Raw genomic sequence first — 26,824 nt, forward strand, 5'->3', positions numbered from 1 at the left:
TTTTTTTTAAAGAATGTTTTCTTGTGTATATTTCTAATACTAAGAGATGTTTTGCTAAAATTGACTGTAAAATCTATCTTCTATAAATATGATGCTATTTAAAGTAAAATAGTTTAATCAAATATTTGAATTGTCTTTCTAATAATGTTCTAATCATTTATATTGCTCATTTGATGCTCTCAGAAAAGAAATCTTATTTGCATTGATACCATTGACATGCTTATTTTGTTTGGCTCAACCAGCACAGAATGTTTGGAGCAAAAATCAAATAATATACTACAATATCAATAACAAACAGCATAGTATCTAATATATCCAAAGGAATTGAGTGTGCTTTCCAAAGTTTAAATTTCTCAAGGGGTTTAATTTTTTAGAGCATGAAACTCTATAATTTTGTTTGGCATCACTATTTTCTCTCAAAAGTCTATTATTAATTTGAAGGTCTAATGAAAATGAAATCTACAAACCTAAAATCACTAGTAGAAACTAGCATAGTGTACATTCAGTGGTGTAGAGGTGAAAATTTAGTTACTAGTTCTCAAAAAGGGGAGAAAAACGCAGGGTAGCATATGACAAGTTCCGTGGTGTAAATATTCCATCTATCCCCTATTTCAAGTTAAGGCCCTGGTATCACTACATGGAGTTGGAAAGAGATGTGCACAATTGGCTCTCATAAGTGGGTACTAGTCAGCTCCAGCACACCAGTGTCAGTATATCTTTAGTAGCAGTGGTTACAAATACAGTGGAACATATTTGGGGCAGATTTTTATTCATACTCCCGCCAAACTTCCTAAAGTACAGTCTAATTCTCCAACCCCAAAATTGTCACTGTCAACAGAGCTCCTTTACCTGGCATCCAAAATCCAAATCTAACATTCTAAATATTCTTCCAACAACTCTATTTCATATATTTAACAACAACAACAAAAAACAACAATCATGAATTATTCAATGTGTATCAGAGCACACAAAATTTTTCCTATTTGTCCCTTTCATAGCCCTGCAATTACATCTTAAACACACTTATTTTTGACTCACATGTCTAAACTTGATCTTTCAACAATTTGTTCGTGTCACTTGCATTAAGAATTCTTCCCTTGCCTGCCGAAACCGGTTTGGCTGGGTGGATAGAGCATCGGCCTGCGGACTGAAAGGTCCCAGGTTCAATTCAGGTCAAGGGCATGTGCCTGGGTTGCGGGCACATCCCCAGTGGGAGATGTGCAGGAGGCAGCTGATTGATGTTTCTCTCTCATCGATGTTTCTAGCTCTCTATCTCTCTCCCTCCCTCTCTGTAAAAAATCAATAAAATATATTAAAAAAAAGAATTCTTCCCTTGCCTGAATATATCTCTTCTCTTCTCCCTCTTGTCTACAATTGCTTTGACTATCTTCTTCTGCAATCAATCTGTTTATCCCTTGAATTATAATTATTTGTCTGTATTTCCTTTCTTCCCTAATTTTACTATGAGCTCCCTAAGGCCAGACACCAGGTATAATTTATCTTTATATTTCCCAGAGCTCCAGGACACTACGCACTCATTGCAATAAGTGTCTGTGCCTAATTTATTTATTAGAACGTAGGAATCAAGAATACAATCTTGTTATTTTAGAAAAGAGCATTATCAGTTCTATCAAAATGTAATTTAAAGCTTATCTTTCTTGGTAATTTCCATGTAGCTTTCTCCCTAGGAATCACTTTTATAATTCAGTGAGAAAAATAATAGTATGAAAGGGCCAAGAACACATGACCATATTGGTATGGTTACATATCATTTACATCATTTGGTGCAAATAAAGGATCCTTCCAATAACTCATTTTTCTATATAATCCTTTCATTTTAGCTTCATCATACTTAACATTAATCAGAAATCATTGCACTAGTACCTCTGAACTAAGTCCAAAGACTTTTCTCTTTTTATTTTTTTCACTTATTGTTGACACGATTACATATGGCCCCCATTTTACTACTTTTGCCCCCCCCAGCCCCTGCACCCCCCTCCCTCTAGACATCACTACACTGTTGACTGTGTCCATGGGTTATGCTTATATGTTCTTTGACTAATCCCTTCACCTTCTTTCATTCAGTCTCCCCTACCCCTCACCCCTCTGACCTCAGTCTGTTTCTTGTATCCATGCCTCTGTTTCTATTTTGTTGGTCAATTTGTTCATTATATTCCACATATAGGTGAGATCATATGGTATTTATCTTTGTCTGGTTTAAATTTCTCTCAATAACAAGAATCCTAGAGTTTGGTATTGACAATAAATTGCTAAGGAACACACTAAGGTTTACGATTTGAAATATCAGAATAATCATTGCAAACATGATTATTAACAGGCAGATAACCTACATGGAGAGAACAAATACTACAAGGACCCTATGTAAACAAAATGTGTAAGATGGGTAAAGGCAAACGACGTCAGATGCTTAAATTTTACCTATTTAAAACTGCCATATATTAATGCCTTAAAATTCTGTGATTACTTACTGATATAAAAAGACATAGAAAAGTTCTGCCTTCTATTACCTTTGTTATGAGTATGTAATAAGAAAATAAGGATTCTTTCTGTAAGTTTTTTTCCCACTATATATGTCCATTAAATATCCAGATATATGATCTCATTACTTATCTGGAAAGCGAGGTGTTAGCAAGATTACAAAGTATTTAAAACTGATTTTTTTTTCTGGAAAACAAATCAAAATGAAAACAAATCCTCTGAACAGCAGCAAATACATTCATCTCAATTCAGCCTTCAGCTCCTGTTAGTGAAAACTTTAATAGGCAACATAGTCATTAGAATTACTGTTACAATTCTACAGAGGTTTAGCCAATTTTTTTTCATGTCAGTTTCATTAGTAGGAAAAAATAAATATTTAAAAAGTAAAATACTGATTTAATACATAAAAGGGGGATTTGAATAAATTACATTCTTCCCATATTCAATGAACTTTAAATGAGTTTCACTACAATCCATTGCCAGGCATCTAAGCACTATCCTTAGGAATTTCAATAGCATACTTATGTTAAATTGACACATTGAACAAATAGTTAACTGAGTATTTCAGCCTTGCAAGATTTTAAATAAGGGAGATTTTTCTCATTAACTTTATCAATCATTTATAAATGCAAGATTATACCTAATACATTGATGCTGCTGTTTTAAACCTCATGAAAGTTATGCCTATAATGTATGTTTGTCAATGAAGCTCAAAACATTTAAAGACAAATTAAAATTGAGCTTCTGTGGGGATTATATGTCATTTTGACTGATAAATTGACAACTTGCTATTTCTGTGGGGTGTTTTTTTTTTTTTAATACAGGGAACACTTGCTTTTAAATTATAGCAGCTGAGGGATTATCTTCCTGCACATATTATTTTTTTCTACCTCCAGGTTTTAGCTTCATCACTATGGAGCAATGCTCCATAAAAGCTTGAAAGGGAAAGATCATTTAATACTCTGATGAAGGACTAAGAGAATATCAGTATAACTATTTTGGAAAATATTCATTCCTAAACACAAGCTTTGAAATATTTTAGAAATTATGGGCCTTATGGGCTAACAACCCTGATAATCTGCTAGAAATTTTTGAGGCCCTTAGCTTAGCATAAACTCAATGATTTACATTTTATCCAACCATGCAGGGAAACAATACAGTAATAATTGCTAATTGCAGAAATTGTGATAAAACTTCACTGAAACAAAGCCAATAGAAGTAAAATATGTTAAATGAATTATTTTTCTATTTAAGCTTTGCTATTCTTACATGCCAATGTACCAGAGACAATATTTAAATTCTGAAAAAATATTGTTCCCCTTAATTATAAATATATATAATATGCTAAACAGCTAAAGAATACCTCACATAAAGACAGACCAAATTGGTAAACTAAGGGAAGTGGATATGGGAATTTCTCAAATATGACGGATTTGGATAAAATATGACAAAAGAATCTGAATGACATTGTAAGCCCCTCATTTGTTTTTTTTTTGTTGTTTGTTTGTATATACAAGTATATACAAGTATCAATTCTTTCAAGAAAAGGGAAAGGGTACCTTTCTTCAATAATGATTTTAAAATATCTAATATATGAAAATGCATAATTAAACGTAAATCACCTACAATGGTATAATAAACTAAAAATCACTGAAATGTATTATTAAAAAATGAGCAACAACTTTATACCTTCCTGAACCACAGTCTTTCTGCAAAGAGTTATTTGCATATGGAAACAGCCATTCAGTAACAAAATGCGGTTCACTGATAGAAAATTGATGCACACTCATGTTTTTATCACAAATCAGGTAAGATGTAATAGGTTATAAGCTCAGAGTAGGTATTCATTAGAAAAAATTAATAAATAATATTATTTGTCAAAAGCTTTTATACTCAGAAGTGATATAGTATGTACAATATCTTTTCATCTGAGTCATATATTTCATATACATAAATCTTCAGAATGATATATACATTCCATACAGATTAATTTCCATTAACACTTCTGAATGCACTTAATAAAAGTAAATGTGTTTAGCTGATAGTTTATTCAAGATAAAATTTATGACTGTTCAGTAAAAAAAAGTGGCAGTACCTTCCACAGTATATTTTAATTCAATAATTAAATATTGTCAGGTAGTATAGGCTATTTATAGACAGGGTTTCTTAATTTTGAATGTTAAATTTTAATGGACTACATAGGAAATATTCACACTCATGTTCTTATCACAAAATATTTCATTAAAAATGATATTGTGGTAACCTATTTATTCTTGTCACATTTATTAATATTTACATAATAATAATCACTATAGGATCAAAAATAATGAAGAGATTTTTTAAAAACTGTCCAACTGGTTATTTAAGTGGTGCTCATTCATTCTTTCACAACTGCAATATATATGCGGGATATTAAAATCAATAGATGTTCAAAAAACAGAACCCACAATTAGTTAATCCTTTTCTGATCTATCAAAATATGACATCTTACATTGTCTTTTTTCAGTGTGGAAATTTAGGAAGAAGCAGATATCCAGAACTATGATTTCAGAACCCTGCATGTTCATATAAGCAAATTATATGGTTACTAGGAGCCCAGTGCATGAATTCATGCAACTTGAAAGGAACTATGGGCCATGAGGTTTTGGTGGGCACATGGGCAGGTCTTGGCCCTTTATCTGCACCCCTGCCCAGCACCTCCCGCCAGGGTCTACCGTCCCCTGTGTGCTGGCAACCCCTCTCCTGCCACCGCCACTCCCTTGTGCTGATAACACCAGCACCACTTGCACCCACTGATGGCGCAGAGTGATTAGGGCCAGCACCATCAGTGGGTGTGAGCAGTGACTGCTGCCCTGATAGCTCCTCAGGAGCAGGGGGAGGTGGAGAAGCCCTCAGGGGTGATAGGGGCCAGCAGCTACCACTCACACTCGCTGACTGCACTGAGTGATTGGGGCCAGCTCCAGATACCAGCAGCAGGTGCAAACGGGGCCAGGGCTGGCAGCAGGTGTGAGCACCAGGCGGGATCACGATGTGCATGAGCAAAGAATTTTCAGTAACCACCAGAGGATCGCCCGATGACAGCAACTGGCGCCCCACTTTGGTCTGTCGCCCCCTCTCACCTGCTCCACCATCACACTATGGTTGAAGCCCACCATGTTCCTCGCATGCCCCCCAGTGGTCAGCGCACGTCATAGTGACCAGTTGTTCAGTTTTTCTGTTGTTCCATTGTTCCATCTATTTGCATATTAGCCTTTTATTATATAGGATCATTTGCACTGGATTATCATGAGACAAAATATCAAGGTCAAGACAGAAAAATGCTCTTATAGAACAGTACCAATAAAGTGATTGCATATGAAAATCACTTTACTTATGTTTTATAATTTATAGTGTACTGTACAAACAGGTCTACTTAGTTGTTTTCTTAGATGAATAATAACACAAGTAGTAACTTCTAAAACATGGTTCAAATACTGAACCGTATTTTGTCTTAATGGCAAAACTCCGAAACGATTCAAAAAAGAAATCTTTCTATCATTTTCAAAATGCATTAGTCTTTGGTAAAATCTTTGCTCCACTAGAAAACATTACAAAAATATGAAACATCTCAGTCACTATTTAGAAATACTAAATTATTTTTAAAAAGCTACCTACTGTACTTCTTTATGTCTTACTAATGTGATTTTTCAATTAGGAAACAAATCAGGTAAGATGTAATAGGTTATAACATAAGGTTTCATTATGCAAAATTATAATGAATTAAAAGTTCATTACGGAACATTTTTGAAAATTCAGTTTTCTCTTGATTTTCAGAAACACTTAATGCTACCTAATGGCAGCAACAGGTTTGAAATGGACTTCCCCTTCCCTATTTCTTTGCAAAGAAGATTCATAAAATACTATATGCTACAATATGCTAAAGAATACCTCACATAAAGACAGACCAAATTGGTAAACTAAGGGAAGTGGATATGGGAATTTCTCAGATATGAAGGATTTGGATAAATTATGACAAAAGAATCTGAATGACATTGTAAGCCCCTCATTTGTTTTTTGTTGTTGTTTGTTTGTTTTTACATAGAATATGTCCAATTTATTTGGTTAAAATATTTTTCTATATAATCATTATTATGAAATTCAAGATTGTCATCAAAATATAGATAGTTATTAAGTATTTATCAAATTGATTATTCTATGTTGAGTTCAATGATAGAAGTATTCATTTTGTTCCCAAATTACGATGAGCAGCTAACTCTGCGATCTCTAGCCCAAGCAGGAGTAGGTAAGGAGTAGCCTGTTTTCTCAGTGGCAGAATTCTTCTGGAAAGAATGCTGAAGAACTTGCAAAAGATAGACCTCTGAAAAATCATTCCTTTCTGCTTTTTGCAATGCAGATTCCGCCATCCAGTTCTTCAGCCTGTATCTAGGATTAGCAGACATCATTCTTTTTCTTCTTTCAAAATCTGATTCATTACTCTTCAGTCTCAAAAGGTCCTGGGACACCCAGGCAGGAAAGAGTTCATGTTTTGAAATCATCTTCAGTGCCCAGAATTTCTGACGAATGTTGAGCTGCTGTAACTGGTTTTGAGTAATCTCACTGAGCTGCCTAAATGTCATTGTAAAATCAGCTTCTGTCTTTTCCATGAGATGTAAGAGAAATGCAATCAAATCCTCATCACCCTTCCTTTCTCCAAGTAGTCCCAATTTGGCTTTGAACAGTTCTCTAAATCTTGTGTAATAGAGAACAGGATACCCCTCAAGAATCTCAGCAGCAAGCTGCTTTTGCTCTGGATCCAGTAATGGGTTTAGAGCTTGTAACAATTTATTCAAATTAAACATCCCAACATTGCCCTGATTTCTTATTTTATATCTTCTTTTATCATCAGATGTGTCTGGTACAAAATCTGGGTTATAGACCTCCATAAAACCAAATGGACCATAGTAAATTGTAATGGATAACAAACTGAAGTTTTCAGTATTACAAACACCATGAGCAAAACCAATAGACATCTACAGGGCAATAAGTTGTGCCATCTCAGATTACCACAAAGGGAAAAAAAATCTACATATCTATTAGGTTCTTTGACGTTTACTGAGCGGAAATGTTCTTGTAGATGAAATCTAATAATGTCCTTCGGAAATCCAGTACACCACAATGAACCCAAATTTCTAATGATCCAATCTAAACCATGATTTTACAACATGCAATGCTACTGCACCTCTGTTCTATCACAATGTTCCCATTGCAGAACTGATCTTTCCATACTTTATCATCACTTACAATTAGGCATTTGCAACAGCATGGATGGACCTTGAGAGTATTATTGCCCTTCAATCTTATCTATATATATAAAAGCCTAATATGCAAATTGTCCTCTTGGGAGTTTGACTAGGAGACTGGTAGTTCAATTGCTCACTATGACATGTGATGACCACCAGGAGGAGGTTCAGAATGAAGGAAGGCCCTGGCCAGCAGCCAGCAGCTGGGGAAGGGAGGCCCTGATTAGCCCTGATCGCTGGCCAGGCCTAGGGACCCTACCCATGCACAAATTTTGCGCATCGGGCCTCTAGTATCCATTATACATGCCTGATTGCTTCCAATTTCTGAAAATGTCACATACTTTAGATTTTAACTATAGAGAAGGATAAATTTCAGTCTCCTTTCTTGACTTCCCAAAGTGAAGTGTAGATGAGTAGTAATCCAGTGAGCTGAGATGGTAAAGCAGCTAAAAGTAATGGAGGAATGATTTAAACATAAAATAATGCTGATTACAGTCATTTAATTACTTGTGTAAAGGGGTGATAAAAGGCACACTGGACATTGAATATAATCCTTAAGCACTTTGTAATTGGTAAACTTGCTTTGATAGTGCTCTCCTAAGGAGCAGAATCACTGAAGTCTCCTTTAATCAGCAGTTGTCCCTATGCTGTCCTGTAGCAGATGTGAATTTTACCAATAAACTAAGCCAGATTCTCCTAACGCATACGCTACTCCTGGGGAGTGTAATAAGCATTTCTGGAAGCTACATTAACTCTTTCAAGCACTGAAGCAGTAATTTTCAATGGCACCCTCTGGCCCACCAAAAAGACAAGAAAATGTCAAAACCAACAGTGTGTTCACAATGGCTCATTGAGTCTGCATTACAACCTGGCATAATTTGAAATTTAATTTAAAAAAATCTCAGAAGGAGATCAAAGACAAGTTGTTGCTGTTGCTGTGTTTTGGACTGCCTTTGTACCAATGTTTACACCTGTTGAGTCCTAGGGAAACTATTCAGAGGACAACAGAGTAGGAAGTAATTCATGAGTATTTCAGCTTCACAGGTTTTAAAAAAGGAAATGTGGATACTCTCCAGATCCATCCAGGAAGTCAGAGAAAGATAAGTACCATATGATTTCACTTATGTATGAAATCCAATGAACCAAATAACTAACAAACAACATAGAAACGGACCCATAGATACAAGGGACAGACTGACAGTTGTCAGAGCAAAAGGGTTTGGGGGGCTGGATGAAAGAGGTGAAAGGATTAAAAAAATAAAACTCATAGACACAAGTATTATGCTGAGTGAAATAAGCCAGCCAAAGAAAGATAAGTATCACATGATTTCACTCATATGAGGAATATAATGAACCAAATAAACTGATGATCAAAAATAGACCCAGAGACATAGAAACATGAACAGAGTGCTGAACCTCAGAGGGAAGATGGGACGGTGGGTGGGAAGAGGTCAACCAATGAACTTGTATGCATATATTTATAACTATGTACACAGACAATGGGGTGGTGAGGGCATGGGGTGGGGTGGTGATGGGAGCAGGCTGGAGGTTACTGGGGGGAAAAGAAAGACCTATGCAATACTTTCTTTTTTATTGATTAAGGTATTACATATGTGTCCTTATCCCCCATTGCCCACCCACCCCCTCACTCATGCCCTCACCCCCTGGTGTCTGTGTCCATTGGTTAGGCTTATATGCATGCATACAAGTCCTTTGGTTGATCTCTTCCCCTTACCCCTGCCCTCCCCTACCTTCCCTCTGAGGTTTGATGGTCTGATCTATGCTTCTGTCTCTGGATCTGGTTTTGTTCATCAGTTTATGTTATTCATTATATGCCACAAATGAGTGACATCATGTGATATTTATCTTTCTCTGACTGGCTTATTTCACTTAGCATAATGCTTTCCATGTCCATTCATGCTGTTGCAAATGGTAGGAGTTCCTTCCTTTTTACAGCAGCACAGTATTCCATTGTGTAGATGTACCACTGTTTTTTAATCCACTCATCTGCTGATGGGCACTTAGGCTGTTTCCAAATCTTAGCTATTATAAATTGTGCTGCTATGAACATAGGGGTGCATATATCCTTTCTGATTGGTGTTTCTAGTTTCTTAGGATATAGTCTTAGAAGTGGGATCACTGGGTCAAATGGGAGTTCCATTTTTAGTTTTTTGAGGAAACTCCATACTGTTCTCCACAGTGGCTGCACCAGTCTGCATTCCCACCAGCAGTGCATGAGGAAATATAGTGAATTATAAAAACCACAAAAACTCATAGACAGACAATACTCTGGTGATTACCAGAGGGAAAGGGGGGTAGAAAGGGGTAAATGGATGATAAATGGCAATAAACAGAGACTTGGTTTGTGTGATGAACACACAATACAATATACAGGTAATGTATTATAGCATTGTACACCTGAAACCTATATACCTTTATTAACTAATGTCACACCAATAAATTCAATAAATATTAAAAAATGAACAATGAACAAAAAAGAAATGTGAAAAGAACCCATCCATGATAATTCTTAGAGAAAAGAGGCCAGTTTGAGTAAGGAAAACATAGTAGGAGGTTAATTAAGTAGAAGTTACCTACATGGGTAACCTGAGGAACTATCTTATTGGGTCTTACAGACTGTTGTAAGGACCTTAGGTTTAACTCTGAATGAGAAGGAGAGCTAATTAGATATTTGAACAGAGGAATTAGCTGGCTTCATTTCTAACAGTTTCTTTCTGGCTGCTATGTTGAAACTTGAGTGTGAGAAAGCAAGCTGGAAAGTAAGGAGATAATTATGGATATTATTGAAATAATTTGGGTGAGAATTATAATAGAGGCTTGGGCCAGTGTAGAAATCATGAAAGTGGTGAGAAATGTTTTTTTTTTTTTTTTAACAAAGTTTAAGTTTGAATTTAAGTCACAAGTAGGAAACTTAAAAATAAGGAATGCATTTTTAAAAGGCTTTTAGCTGTTTTTTTAAAATATATTTTATTGATTTTTTACAGAGAGGAAGAGAGAGGGATAGAGAGCTAGAAACATCGATTGGAGAGAAGCATCGATCAGCTGCCTCCTGCACACCCCCTACTGGGGATGTACCTGCAACCAAGGTACATGCCCTTGACCAGAATCGAACCTGGGACTCTTCAGTCCCCAGGCCAACGCTCTATCCAAGTGAGCCAAACCGGCTAGGGCTAAGGAATGCATTTTTAAGTTTGTCCTATTCCTTTCTGTCACTATCTTACAGAATATGAAGTAGGTAATAGAACCCACAGATAGGCTTAGAGTAGTTTTAGCCAATTTTCAGACTTCCTCACTGTGTGATCTTTAAGTCAGTTTTAACATTTTGTTTACTTTTGTTTGTCTTAATTAGTTAATAAGCTTTTGATGGTATTGACTGTGCAGGGATCATTACACTGGACACTGAGATAATTAAATAATAATATTAATAAAACTTTATACTTAGATAAGAGGGGAAGCCTAGATTCTGAGAAAGCTGGTAGAAGAACAACTAACGTATTTAAAGAAATAGAGACAGTACAGTCAGGACTCATCTATAACAAATAGTAAGAGAAAATAAAGTTAAATGATAAAGGCCTTATACTTTTTAGGAAGAAACATTAAATATTAAATATGCATGATTGGGATGGTAAGACAATTATATATTAAGGTGGATTTCCTTGCAATTCAATGACATTGAAATAGTCACATACACATTTATAACAATAGCTTAGAACTAATGTCCAGCCTGAAACATTGAATGTTAAGTCAATTCCCTCTGAAATATTATAGTTTGGTTTATATAAGAGAATATCAGGCACTTAACTATATTTTTGCAGTTATATTGTAAGATTATATGGATTTTATAATGTCTCTTTCATGCATGGACTAACCACTAAGCATAATTGATAAATCTAATATTCATGGATGAATGGAAAAAGGAGTGAAATGCTATAACTTTCATGCTTCTGTTGCTATACCATACACAAGATCTAATAAACCTAATTTATGACTCACATTTATGTCTTTCTTGGCCATAATACACATAATCCCTAGGGCTATTTAAATTGTTGTGCATATTTCCTATCCTTCAACTAAGAAGCAATCAGTGGAAATTGCTTTGCCCCTTATGCTGTATGTTATTTGGCTTCTGTACAGCTAGTAGATGGAAATTTAGCTACTATGAGGGCATTTTAGATACCAATTAAGAGTTTTGTTATACAGATCAACAATCCACTTGGCAAATATATTCTAATGAAATAAGAAAGCTAAATTTTACTAGATCATATTAATAATTATCATGTTTCTATAGCAATGACACTATCTTTGGGACACATACATGAATACATGTAATATGCAAATATGTAAAACACATATATAGGGTTTGTTTTTATGTTTAAATGTGGATATACACACACACTGATTTTAACATAAAAAAGAAATTTAACATATATTCCTCAACAAAAGATTAGGCACAGAAACAAAATGGCAATATATAACCTAGATGATTGTGAAGAATGAAAACTCATCAGTCATATTTCCACAAAATAAAGCACAAAGGCGGATCAAACAGGCTAAATTTCAATTGGATACAATTCTCCGCTTTGAGTCTAGAAATGTTCCTTTATGGATTCAGCGGAGCCATTTGCTTTCCTGCACCTGAATTCTAGTGAGGGATTAGGACCCTCAGTAACAACCATGCTTATCTTGTATCAGAAACAACTTCTACCCTTCCATGAAGGAAGAGGAAGCATTGGGCAATAGGGTAGAATGACTAGCTGTCTTTTCTTCTTTCTCCTCATGATTTACCTTATGTAATGTTTGATGTAAAAACCACAGTATGCAGAAACACATGCTGACAGTGGTTTAATGTCCAACATCGGATAAGTATTCTTCCTTTGAGTCCAAAGAAAATCTATGAAGATAATATTTCCCTTCATTTATACTACTTGATAAACCAAATAATTCTTAAAACTTAGGACTGGATAATGAGCGTTCCTTGAGTCCTGGAGGAAACGCACCCGCTTTGTTAGACTCACATTTTAGTCCTAAGAGATGATTTACAGCAAAGATCAAGCATTTTTTTTTCCTCTAAAGGGATAGGTAGTAAATAATTTAGGCTTTATGGGCCATATGGTTTCTGTTGCAAACACTCAGCTCTACCATTGTATTTGGGGGGAAAAAAGCCATAAACAATATATAAACAAATCTGGCTGTGTCCCAATAAAATTTACTTATTGACATTTGCATTTCATATAATTTTCACACAAGATGAAACATTATTTTTCTTTTCCTTTTTTTTGTTCAACCTTTAAAAAACCATCCTTAGTTGACAAGCAGAGGGATGTAGCTCAAGAGACATAGTTTGTTGATCCTGGATATATAATATGAGGTCCTTTCTTGCATGTGTAAGATTATGAATAAAAGTAGAGTGGAACTGGAAAACAGCTAATGAGGTTTTTCTTTTCATTTCCAGTTGAACAGAATATAAAATCTAGTGTGTGTGTGTGCGCAGAAAATAAAATCCCATGTGAGTGTGTGCATATGCACACACATGCACATATGAGCATGCTCCTGCACATACAACACAGTTAGATACTATATGAGGCATGGCTGCACATTTACTGAAGTAGTTTTTAACAAACATATGAACTCATATATCAGAACAAATGCCAAGAAGTTACTTTGAAGGCTATATTCATTTCTTACAAGGAGGCTTCTATTGTTCACACCATTTTTGGAATATATCATTTGAAATTACATTTCATTGTAATCACCATGAAAGCAATGGCATTTTATACTCTGAACATTCTGGTAAGTTTGTTTAAACACTGGTAACCTTACCTTTATAAAAAATATCCTACTTGGTGATGCACAACATTAATTACAATTCCATTTAAGATGTTAAGGTATTAACATTGAATTATTCATTCTTTTAACTAATTTCTTTTTTATTGTTGGTTTGTTTATTTTTCCATAATAAAAATTTTAATCCTATAAGAATTAATATAGAGAAAAGTAAAACAGATTACTTTTCACAAGGGAAACAGACTCAGCTAAATGTTTCTTTCATCAGTACTTCATCACCAGCAGATGGAAACAAATGAAATAATTTCTTAATTTTTTATTTATATTTAAAAAAACAAAATAGAGCTACACAATTTTATTGATGTATATTTACTTAATGAATAATTGACTAACTTTAATATCATTTGAGATTGAGACTCAACTAATACATAATCATTTCAAATAATCTTTCTCCTGTCATTTCTCTGATAAGCCCCATTCACCCCCTCACCTACTCTGGTGGAAAATAAGACAAATAGATGGTAAATGGCTAGTAAAGGATCTATTTGCCTTGGGATAACCATTTGGATGCTTGTTATGGTTGCTGGTGTCCATACATTTCATAACCCTAAATGTACATATCTACTATTTTGCATAAAGTATAAATATCTCCTCTTTATTATAAAAAGCATGCAATATAAGTTTCTTAAATCCAAAAGATTTTATTCCCCAGCAGGACTATGGATCTGTACCAAATCTACCTTTTTAAGGTGACAAGGGATTTTACTCAAGGATTTTATAAAGTGGGGCATACGCTAATTTAACTACTTAACAATGACTGTACCTAGTTCTGTTCAAATACTAGTATAAATTTATAATCTCAAGAAGATCACACTTGCCAACTTTGTTTTCAAAACCTTCAATTATTTTAAAACATTTTGTACAAATTCAGGTTTCTACATTTTGCTTTCAAGTGAAAAATAACTTCATCTGGGAAGCCAATTCAAAGAGAATATGGTCCCTAAAGCAGTACAGATGTGCAGAACAATTTTACATATGGGATAACTTCTCTTTGCCTATTTAAGGAGGTCTCGCATATTCACAGCTGGAATTTATTTAGTAAGAGGTCTTCTAGGGTAAAACCAGCTGCTATTTTACTGTCTCCCAAAGACAAACCACTCAGTAGCACATCAAAACACTACTATATAAAAAAAAATAACACATGGTCTTTATGAACACACAGCTGTTCAATGTGTTCACCACCACTGCATTATTTAAATATAAAGCAAAGAATCAAGTTGTGTTTGAAGTTTTTAGAGTAAAAAGGATATATGCTAGATTTACCTATTAGGTTGTTGTAATGGCCACTTATGTTGATTAGCTTTTTAAAGATCTCACGAAAAATAAAAAGAATTGCCTCTTAGATATTATAAAATTCACTAAGGTGACATAAAATGTATTAGAACTATTACATGGGGAAAATATTTGACCAAGAATGAGTAGGCCTAGATCCTAAGGCTAGCTCTATCAACAAGATTTCAGAATCTGGGCAAGTAACCGCTCTCAGTGGCTTCATCTCTAAGACTGGTTTTCACTAAATGATTTTTTTAGTCCCTTCTGGTGCTGATTCTAAAAACCAGCTAGCATTGTTCTTCCTATCTTAGGAATATTTTTCTATCAATATCTATCTATCTATCTATCTCTCTATCTATCTATCTATCTATCTATCTATCTATCTATCTATCTATCTATCAATCTATCATCATCATCTATCATCATCTATCTTTCATCTATCTATTATCTAATTATCTATCTCTTTAATTTACTTTATACAGTAAACAGTTATGCTGGAGGTTATGAAAATGGGGAATTATATAATCTAAATAGTTTCTTAAAATTTTTTGGTGTGTAGAATTTATACCTTCTTCAGATTTTAAAATCCTCTGAGGCTCAAAACTTCTTTTTTTTTTTTACATAATATTGTATGCCTTATTATTGGATTTATCTCTTAAATAAGAAAGTTCATCAAGAAAGTTAGAGCCCATTTATTTTCAGTAATATTTGCCTTCTCCAAACTGAAACACATTTTATATTAAGATAGTTAAGCAATAACCTTGAATCCAGGACTCTGGATTAAAATAGTAACTGCTGCTTTTTCACTACCTTGCAATTTCACTGCTATTTATCTAAAACAAGATAATGCCTGTAAAATTATTTTATTAATTTTATGTTGATTACCTTTTTAAAGATTTATTTTATCAATTTTGTAAAATTATTTTATTAATTATTTTGAAAACATAAAGCTAAACTGTTCAGTACACATGGAAAAAGTGTTTGGATTATGAATTACTTAGATAATGAAAGAATTCTTTGGGAGGGTAAAGCCACTACCTATATATCCAACATTTTTGATAAATTTTAATATAATTGTGTGGGAAAATGTCATGCAATTGTCTTTGTCTTTAAGCACAGAATGAAGAAGAAGAGAAATAGGATATATAACCACTTAAGGTATTTTAATAATCAGCTAAATAACATAGATTTTGACAAATCTCTATAACTTGGTTTCAATGTTCAAAATATGAAGGTCAATTTATATTTAGGGAATAATTCAACTTATATGCTTTCTATTTTAAGTGAAACTTGATAATTTGCAAGAGTATTCTTTAGTTCTTCACAGTTCTTTATAAGTAGATATCTGCTTATTTTGATGAAAGTAAATATTTTCATCACTTTAAAAATATATATTCCTACCATAGCATTTTTTGTGACAAATTCTAAGACACTAGTGTATTTAAAATACTGAAATACTTGGGGATTTCTTGCGTTTCAGAATTTCTATTTTAATTTAAATATATCATAAAGGGTCAATGAAAAAAAATTTGATAATGTGAAATAATCCATCAAAATATAGTTTGATCTATTTTAAATATATACTGAAGAAAAATAATCATCTGAATACTATTAAATAATATTAAAATTCTTATAAAATTATAACTTTCAAAATAATTTTTCTTCAATGATAGCTCATAATATTATTTGTGAGAGAAAACTCATTTTTAATAAGACATTTCTTAATCTAAAACATATAATTAATTACAAATATAATTATCTAACTTTTGCAGACAACTTTGCTTGTAGTCAATGATTGACAATAAGTACTTTAGAACTACTGATATGAAGATAGAAGCAAAATATATAGGACATATTAAGGCAAAAATCAATTAGTAATAAACCTTCCATATTTTTCTTACCATGATGATGACATTGCCTTATTATGTAATATGTAAGACACTGCATACTTTTTATCATTTCCAAATTTCCTTAACAGTGGTCTTAGCCCATATCATTTTGTTTCTTATTAGTGTATTTAAGCTTTAATATATAGTGCCCTGTTTAAAAAGTTAAATTTTAAAGGCATAAAATTTTGCTCTTAATAATTTTAGAACTTAACTACAAAATACTCTTCATAAATTTTGCAAATAAAAATTGTATTTTAATATTTCCATTGTTCTCACCTGGAAGCTAGGAGAAAAAGGCTAGAATACTTCTTTTTAAGGGAAATCCAATTATAACCATGTCCAATCTTAATAATGGGAATATAGTTCAACTTTTTAAATATAGTTACTAAAAAGGATCACATAGAAAATATACTTGTTATCCATAAACACAGTTATATTTATTGGATTAACATTTGGCTAAAATTATTATTTGTGCAAAATAATTATTTGTGAATCTAATCTGGTTTTTTGATTTTGGTTTGTTTGTTCTGTTTTCTTTATCAGAGTCTGAGCATCAAAGGTATACCCATAGAGTGGCCTAGGCAGAGTTTTACTCATGTTCACCTATTATATAAAGAGAAAAAATTGGTGTTGATTTATTTGTAAATATACATTACTTTTGATCAGTACAACAGTCTGTGTCACTCATATAATGTACATTTACTCCACTATATACAATAAGGAATATTAACATATTAATTAGGAAATAAGACTCCAATTATACAAAACTGTAAACACAATTAAAACTGAATAGATAAAATATCACCTTTTATTATATGCAGTAATACCTCAATTAACTAGAAACCCTTTTTAACATACATATTTGTAAGATGACAGTGAACACATTAGGTTCTAGTTAACTAAGGTATTTATATTAATTAAGGAGTGTAACTTCAAAGTAGCCTATGTATGCTCTAACACTGGTCATGTATAAGCATTACTTTCTTACCCGGGGAAGGTAGAATATGTTTGCCTGCCAATTTTCTCATGCTGTTAAACTTTATATATGTAGAGAAAACTATTTATTCAGTCATTAACTTAAGTATAGTTCATGAGCAAAGAGAACCAATGTTAGATCTTACAGTTTTGTAATTTAGATTTATATTTTAATGCTTTTTCTTTAATCCTGCTTTCTCTGATGTGCTGGAAACCCAGCCACTACTCCTATAGCCTTATTACAAGGACAAGCAGCTTTGGTAAGAATGATAAGAAGAGAAACAATAAGAGAGAAAGATGCACCATGCTAGATTATTTGAATTAACACCAGCAATGAAATAACAGTTATCATAAATGGGTTCTCTTCCAACCATCTGATTCCATGCATGCCTCATAATTTCATTATCTTTAAGAAGAACCATTGCTAGCTTTATATACTTCAAATAAGCTTCAAATAATAAGTTCCAACTGTTATTATTTATGAAGCCCTATTGTCTGTACTGTTTGTTCTAAACTATATGAATTTCAGATAAAATATTTTAATTTTATTCTACATTTATGCTGTTTATGTAACATTTTAGTAACAATTTTGAATATTTTTATGTGGCTTCTATCGAAGCATATTGCTCTGATTGAAATTTCATGAGAAACATAGCTATCTTCCAAAAGTAGGAGATAATTAAGAGTACAAGCAAATATCAATACACAAATCTTAGTGTTTCTGTGGTTGATCCCAATATTATTTTCAGGGTATCTCCCACTTTAAAGAATTATACTGCATAAAATGATAAATAAGATTAAATGAAAAACCCTTTGAAAAAATATCAGTCAACAACATGCCAGTTAACTGAAATGTTATTGTTTTATTCTTTTACAGAAACATGTATTAATCAGGCAACAGATTAACGGATCCTTATTAAATGGTTAATATTGTATTAGGTGTAATAATAATATGGAAAAATCACTCCACATGAATATTGCCTCTTGAGGATCTTATAATTTAACTGGAGAGAGAAGAAGTACAGAAATATGCACATGTATACACACACACAGAGAGAAAATGCTATGATATACACCATAAAGAAATCATTAGTCTGGAAGGGCTAAAACTATAGCTAAGATATAATGGAATTGTGTGAGACTTTTTTAATATTAACAGATATGACTGTAGCAATACAGAAACAATAAGAGATGAGAGAACAAGATAATTACAAAATCATTTAAACCATATACTATTCATTAATTGAAGAAACACTGAAATGTGATTTGTTAATGGCCTGTGTGCTTAGAAGCTTCCATCTAAAACATGACAGTATACACAGGAAGTACACGATATGCAAATATTTTTATTTTGGTGAAATACATATGACAAAATTGCCATTTTAAAGATTACAATTCGTGATATTCAATATATTTGTAATGTTGTTCAGCCATCACCACTACCTAGTTTCAGAACTTTTTTTTCACCCCAAATGGAACCCTCCTAACTATTAAGCAGTCAATTTCCATTGTTTTCCTCCCCAAGCCACTGCCAACCACTAATTTGTTTTTTCTTCTCTATGGATTTGACTATACTTGATATTTCATATAAATAGAATACAGTATGTGGACTCTTGTGACTGGCTTCCTTCAATTGGCATAATGTTTTCAAGGTTTATCCATACTGTAGCATGTATGAGTACTTCATCTCTTTTTTTATGGCTGAATAAAAATCCCATTGCATGGATAAGCCACATTTTGCTTTTCCACTAATCAGTCGATGGATACTTAGCTTCTTTCCAACTTTTGGCTATTGAATAGCATATGTGATATATTAATCAATGTATTGTTTATACATGATAAACAATAATAATAACATACACAAGAATTTCATTGTTTCTGCTAATATTGATTGTTAGTCTTTGGTTTAGATAATTTTGATAAAGAGGTAATGGGGAAAGCTAGTTGTTTTGTTGAATATATTCTGAGAACACTGGGATATAGATTTAAATGGCTGTTTAAAACCATATTAAATGCAGTATTTCTGCTCATAATATAATCATGTTAATTTTAGACAAGTTTTGACAAGATATCATCTCCTACAACAAGATCAAAATATAGATATCATAATCATTCATGCAAAAGCTTTTTATATATTTCCCCTTAGTATACATTTGTTTAACTTATAAAATTTAAAAAAGTTCATCTGTTTGTAATTTTATTTTACCACCTATAAACTTACAATATACTCTTCGGCTTTAAAAAGTTTTAGTTCATATTTTTTCTTTGAACATCAAGGGTTAATATTTTTATTGCAAGTCTCCAGTAGGAAAATAATACTTAAATTTAACCTTACATACGAAGTAAAAAATCCCAAAATAAAGAAAAGATGAGGTAGTTATACACATATAATACTAGTACTATAGTCATCCTCTGCCAGCTTCACTAATAAAAAGTAAAGAGAATACAAAGTTAATATTCAGAAATTGGTGGCATTTTTATACACCAATAAATAACTATCAGAAACAGAAACTAAGAACACAATCCCATTATTATGCCAACAAAAAATAAGGTACCTAATAATAAATTTAACCAAGGAGGTAAAACACATGTACTGGAAAACTAAAGGACAATGAAGAAATAAATTGAGGAAGATACAAAAAAGTGAAAGCATATACCATGTTCATAAGTGAGAAGAATTAACATCATTAAAATGTCCACACTACTGAAAGCAATCTATAAATTCAACACAATTGCTATTAAAATACCGATGACAGATCTAGAACAAATATTCCAAAAATTTATATGGAACCACAAAAGACCCCAAATAGCCTCAGCAATCTTAAGAAAGAATAACAGTTGGAGGTGTCACAATACCTATCATCAAACGATACTACAAGGCCATTTCAATCAAGGCAGCCTGGTACTGGCAGAAGAACAAGCATACAGATCAATGCAATAGAACAGAGAACCCAAAAATAAACCCCTGCCTATATGGTCAATTAATATTTGACAAAGGAGTCAAGAGCATGCAATAGAGTAAAGACAGCCTCTTCAATAAAAGCTATTGGGAAAATTGGACAGGTACATATAAAAAATTAAAGTAGATCACCAACTTACATGATACACATGAATACACTCAAAATAGATGAAAGACAAATATAACTCACAAAACCATAAAAATCACTGAAGAAAACATAGACAGTAAAATCTCAGATATATATTTTACCAATATTTTTGCCAGTATATCTCCTAAGGCAAGAGAAACAAAGGAAAACTAAACAAATGGGACTACATCAAGCTAAGAGGCTTTTGCACAGCAAAAGAAACCATCAACAAAATGAAACGGGAATCTGTTTCAAAATTGGATAACAGCACATTTGCCAATGATACATCTAATAAGGGGTTAATTTCCAAAATATATAAAAAGATTAGTGTAACTCAACACCAATTGGACCTGAATAGACACTTCTCCAAAAAGGACATATAAATAGCCAAGAGACATATGGAAAAATGTTTAATGTAACTAATTATCAGAGATGCACATTAAAATGACCATGACATATCACCTCACACCTGTCACAATGGCTACCATCAATAAATCAACAAATAACAAGTGCTAGTGAGGAGTTGGAGAAAAAGGAACCCTAGTACACTGCTGATGGGAATGCAAACTGGTACAACCACTATGGAAAAAATGTGGAGTTTCCTCAAAAAGTTAAAAATGGAATTGCCATTTGACCCAGGGATCCCACTTCTGGAAATACATCCTAAGAATCCCAATGCATTAATCCGAAAGAATATATGCAGCCCTATGCTCATTGCAGTGTTATTTACAATATCTAAGATCTTGGAACAGCCCAAATGTCCATCAGTAGATATATGTATAAAAAAGCTGTGGTAGATTTTCACCATGGAATACTACACAGCTTTAAAAAAGAAAGATCTCTTAGCCTTTTGCAACAGCATGGATGGACCTGAAGATTATTATTCTAAGTGAAACAAGCCAGTCAGAGAAAAAGAAACACTATGTGATTTCACTTATATGTGGAATCTAAAGAGCAAAATAAACCAACAAACAAAATAGAAACAGATATGTGGATACATGGAACAGACTGACAACTGTCAAAGGGGATAGGGGAAAAGGAGAACTAGATGAAAGAAAGGGAAGGGGTTAGCCAAAGAACATATATCCATAACCCATTGACACAGACAACAACAATGTGGTGATGGCCAAAGGGAAGGCGGCATGGGCTGGGTGGAAGTGGGTTAGCTTGCTTCCAGGGTCCGGCTGATTGGGACTGAGTGAGATGGGCCAGACACGCCCTGGAACCCTCCTGCAGTCCCTTCCCAGCTGGCCAACCCCCCAACGTCCCTCCCAGGGCCCGATTGTGCACCAGTGGGGTCCCTCGGCCTGGCCTGCCCCCTCTCGCAATCTGGGACCCTCAGGGGATGTCAGAGATCCGGTTTCGGCCTGATGGTGGAATGATGGGTCACTATGATGCGCAATGACCACCAGGGGGCAGATGCTCAACCCAGGAGCTGCTCCCTGGTGGTCAGTGGGCTCCCACAGGGTGAGCGCTGCTCAGCCAGAAGCTGGGCTCACAGCTGGAGAGCGCAGTGGTGGTGGCTCTCCCGCCTCCATGGCAGTGCCAAGGATAGCTGACTGACGGCCGTCAGCTGGACATCCCCAGAGGGCTCCCGGACTGCAAGAGGGTGCAGGCTGGGTTGAGAGACCTCCCCTGCCCCCCCACCCCCAGTGCACAAATTTCATGCACAAGGCCTCTAGTAATAAATATAAATGTAAATGAAGTTAATTAATTTCTGGAAAGAAGCATTACCCTACAGTCAAGGGGAAAGGAAGAATACCTAAATTAGCCTATTTCTTTTTTTTAATAAATATATTTTATTGATTTTTTTACAGAGAGGAAGGGAGAGGGATAGTTAGAAACATCGATGTGAGAGAGACATCAATCAGCTGCCTCCTGCACACTCCCTACTGGGGATGTGCCCGCAACCAAGATACATGCCCTTGACTGGAATCGAACCTGGGACCCTTGAGTCAGCAGGCTGATGCTCTATCCACTGAGCCAAACTGGTTAGGGCAGCCTATTTCTTTACATTTTCCTGAAAGTAGTGTTATTATGCAGTTTTGTCAGCCTTTCTGCAGATTTTCAGGTCCGGGGAAAATTAGTTTTTTTTTTAAATTATTATTTCTAATTTCATTAGCTCTACATCTATCACTTCATAGGAACACAAGTTTAATGTACTAGCATCCTCTCCCTCTTCTTTTTCTCAAAGAACATGAGAGAAAAGCCAAGATTCTAATATGAATTTTAGCAAAATTCATAGCATAAAGTTTTAAAAATATTCATACTATTCATTTAACCTGCAGCTTCCCATCTGTAAAAGGATAATTTGAAACAGTGGTAGTCATAGCAACTTTTCTCCAATCTTTGAAAAAAAAAATCATAGGTGAGGATAAAGTTAATAAAAGATACAATGTTGCCATTTCTGTTTGAGTGCTAAAAGCACTGGGTTATATATGTTCAAAATTACTTTTCATAAAATACAAACCAGACTACTATTAACATATCACGTTGTAAAACTAATTAACAAGAAGACAGACTTGGCAAACTTGTTATTCTGAAAAAACTCTAAACTTAAACAAATGTCACCTTGGTGTACTCAGTATGTTCATCTTTGCAAACAGATTTAAGCTCATTTGCAAAATGTTTAGTTATTCCTGCAAATGAACATTGGTATAACTTTTTGTGGCCAATTTCATCTCCTGATTTAATGATTTTTATTGCTTCTTGATAATAAGAACTCTACCACTATTATTTACCTTTGTACTTCCAAGGCCAAACCCAACTTACGTTATATATAAGAATAAACTCAAAATAGATGAAAGACAGCCCTAGGTGGTTTGGCTCAGTAGATAGAGCATTGGCCTGCAGACTGAAGTTATCCCAGGTTCGATTCCAGTCAAAGGCACATGCCCGGGTTGTGGGCTCGATCCCCAATAGGGGACATGCAGGAAGCAGCCGATTAATGATTCTCTCTCATCATTGATGTTTCTATCGCTTTTTCCCTCTCCTGTCCTCTCTGAAATCAATAAAAATATATTTTAAAAAATAGATGAAAGACAAATGTAACTCATATTTGTTACATATGTCTATGTAAAAAATTATGCATAGCATATGATAAGTGTTTATTAAATGTTTGATGTATACATACTAGGTAAGTCAATTAATGAATTACATAAATTATTATACCCAAGCTCTATCCCAAGGAGTAGCAGTCTCTAAAAAGTTGAACGTACAGATTTAATGTATACCAAATCTGAGTCCTTGGGCTGTATTGCTTAAATCACTCAGATTCAGTTATCTTATCTAATAATAATACTTGACCCATAGAGTTATTGTGAGACCAAGATAAGATAATCTTTCTCAACCTGTGAGCACAGAATAAGTATAATAGGAAATGATGCTGGAGAGGTGTTGGTCATGGCAGTTTTTAAAATTCCAGAATCCCCATAGAAAAAAAGAGCAATTAGATTACAAAAAATAAAATAACTAACCAAACAACACACACACACACACACACACACACACACACACACACACACGAACTATATTTACAACTGAATGAGGTGAGGTGAAAAGATATTCTCATGGTTCTCAAAAGACAAGTGATTAAGGAAAAAAAAAACCCACTATGGCTACAAGACCAACATATTATTAAGGTCCATGGTGAAAGAAGACAGAAGCAATAGGATGGCTGATGAACCTGAGAACACATTAGTTCCAGTACAGTGTGATAAGCACTATAAAAGAGGTATGGATAAATTGCTATAGAAATGTAAAGAAGCCCTAACTGGTTTGGCTTAGTGGATAGAGTGTCGCCTGCAGACTGGAGGGTCCTAGATTCGATTCCGGACAAGGGCATGTACCTTGGCTGTGGGCACATACCCAGTAGGGAGTGTGCAGGAGGCAGCTGATCAATGTTTCTCTCTCATCGATGTTTCTAAATCTCTATCCCTCTCCCTTCCTCTCTGTAAAAAAAATAATAAAATGTATTTTTTAAAAAATGTAAAGAAGGTTGTGCTTTTCTTTGCCAATGGGATTAACTATATAAAGTTTCTGCATAGAGACTGTGGAAAGGATCCCAGACACATCCACATAAAATTATAAATTTATCAGGCTATGCTACTGTAATCCCTTCAATAACAAATTCTGGCATAAAAATATTTGTCATACTTTTGTATTTTAAAATTATTATAACATTAAGAAATCAGATAAAATGGTTTCTCAACAGGCATATTTTACAGAAATACCTCATAAGTGAATATAAAAGATACTTTCTTACCGCAAAAGATACTATTTTGGCACTTTAATATAAATATAAATTACCAAAGTGACTAAGAATTCTGAATTTAAAATAAAACTCAGTGAGCCCGACTGGCGTGGCTCAATGGTTGAGTGTCCACCTATGAAACAGGAAGTCACAGTTCGATTCCTGATCAATGCACATGTCCGGGTTGCGTGCTTGTTCCCCAGTGTGGGACGTGCAGGAGACGACCAATCAATGATTCCCTCTCATCATTGATGTTTCTAGCTCTCTCTCCCTCTCTTTTCCTCTCTGAAATCAATAAAAATACATTTATAAAAAAATAAAATAAAGCTCAGTGAGTACAAAATTATCTAGAGGCCCTATTTTTCATCTTCAGTATTCTTTCTGTCAAGGACTTTAATCATCCTGTTAAAATCAAGCTTTGATAAACAACCATAATTCATTACTGTCAACCCTGATTAATCCATCAAGTTTACCAGCTCTTTTACTCATTCTTGGATATTTTGCTATATATTACAAGTAAAATAAAAATCTGTTCATAATATTATCTACTTCCTTCATTAATGTTGTATTTTAATGCTTCATTCTACTGCTTCAAAAGAGGACACATTTTGGGTGTTTCTAAAACCCAAAATATTCACAAATTAAATTGCCTTCAGTACTAATCCTCCAACTTAAAGTGGTTTAAAAGGCAGGGCAAATAACTTAATTAAAAAAAATATTGGAAATGTAAGTTACACTAACCATTTCACTGAAATGAATATTTCCTAACTCGGTAGATACATTTTCCATCTTTATTCTCTTATAATTGACAAAGAGATACTAGGAAGTGCACAGAGGTTCCATATCATAAAAATTCCTCAGGAGTCAGTGGGGAAAAAAAGGGACATCTGTAATACTTTTAAAAATAAAGATAATTTTTTAAAAATGACAACAGAGCTACAAAGATAAAATGACTATGATTTTTAAATTTAGATTTATAGAAGTACTTTCAAATTTGTAGATCAAAAGTAATCGCAGAGGAACTGGCCAGGTAGCTCAGTTGGTTAGAGTGTTGTCCTGATACGCCAAGGTTATGGGTTAGCTCCCCGGTCAGGGCACAGGGCACATGCAAGCATTAACCAATGAATGCATAAATAAGTGGAACATCAATTCTCTCTCTCTCTCAAAATTTAATTTAAAAATTCAAAAGTAATTGCAGAATCTCTAAGCAGTTCATTTAATCAAGTGTTGTCTAATCTCTGATCACTTGAACATATAATCAGCTTCACATTTTTCCTCACTTGAGAATTATTGATTCTTCCTATTAAAACAAAACAAATATGGGTCCAAGTGATACATATTATAATTATCACAGCTAATGTGATTACAGTATGTAAATTGATTACTATAATTAGAAAGAGGTTATTTGTATGAAAGAGGAGTAAATTGTCTGCATGGTTTTATAGAAAGGAAAGATCAAGAGAGCACATCCCTCAGCAACTAAATAAAGGGAAAACACATTAATATTATATGACACTATTATATGTTTTAAGACATATTAGCTAACTACTTTTAAGTAACAGATTTTGGGTCACTTTAGAATGAGAAAGGAAGAGGGCTAGATGTCTAAAAAAGAGAGAGAGAGAAAATAGTGGAAGTAAGAAGGAAAAGAAAGAAGGGAAAGAAAAAGAAGAGGAAAATAAGGAGAGAAAAGGAAGGATAAGATGG

The 26,824-nt window shown here is 33.9% G+C and overlaps 1 protein-coding gene and 2 pseudogenes across 1 annotated transcript in view; 1 reads left to right on the forward strand and 2 right to left on the reverse strand.

The window, feature by feature from the left end:
• Positions 1–26,824, reverse strand: part of PCDH11X (protocadherin 11 X-linked) — a 919,146-nt gene that overhangs the window by 700,384 nt on the left and 191,938 nt on the right. The gene's annotated exons all lie outside the window — the stretch shown is intronic.
• LOC132224592 (protein adenylyltransferase SelO-like) lies at positions 6,735–11,813 on the reverse strand (annotated as a pseudogene).
• Positions 24,511–26,824, forward strand: part of LOC132224593 (myosin-binding protein C, slow-type-like) — a 60,114-nt pseudogene continuing 57,800 nt past the window's right edge.

This window comes from Myotis daubentonii, chromosome X (genome assembly GCF_963259705.1).
Source record: "Myotis daubentonii chromosome X, mMyoDau2.1, whole genome shotgun sequence".
Taxonomy (NCBI): Eukaryota; Metazoa; Chordata; class Mammalia; order Chiroptera; family Vespertilionidae; genus Myotis; species Myotis daubentonii.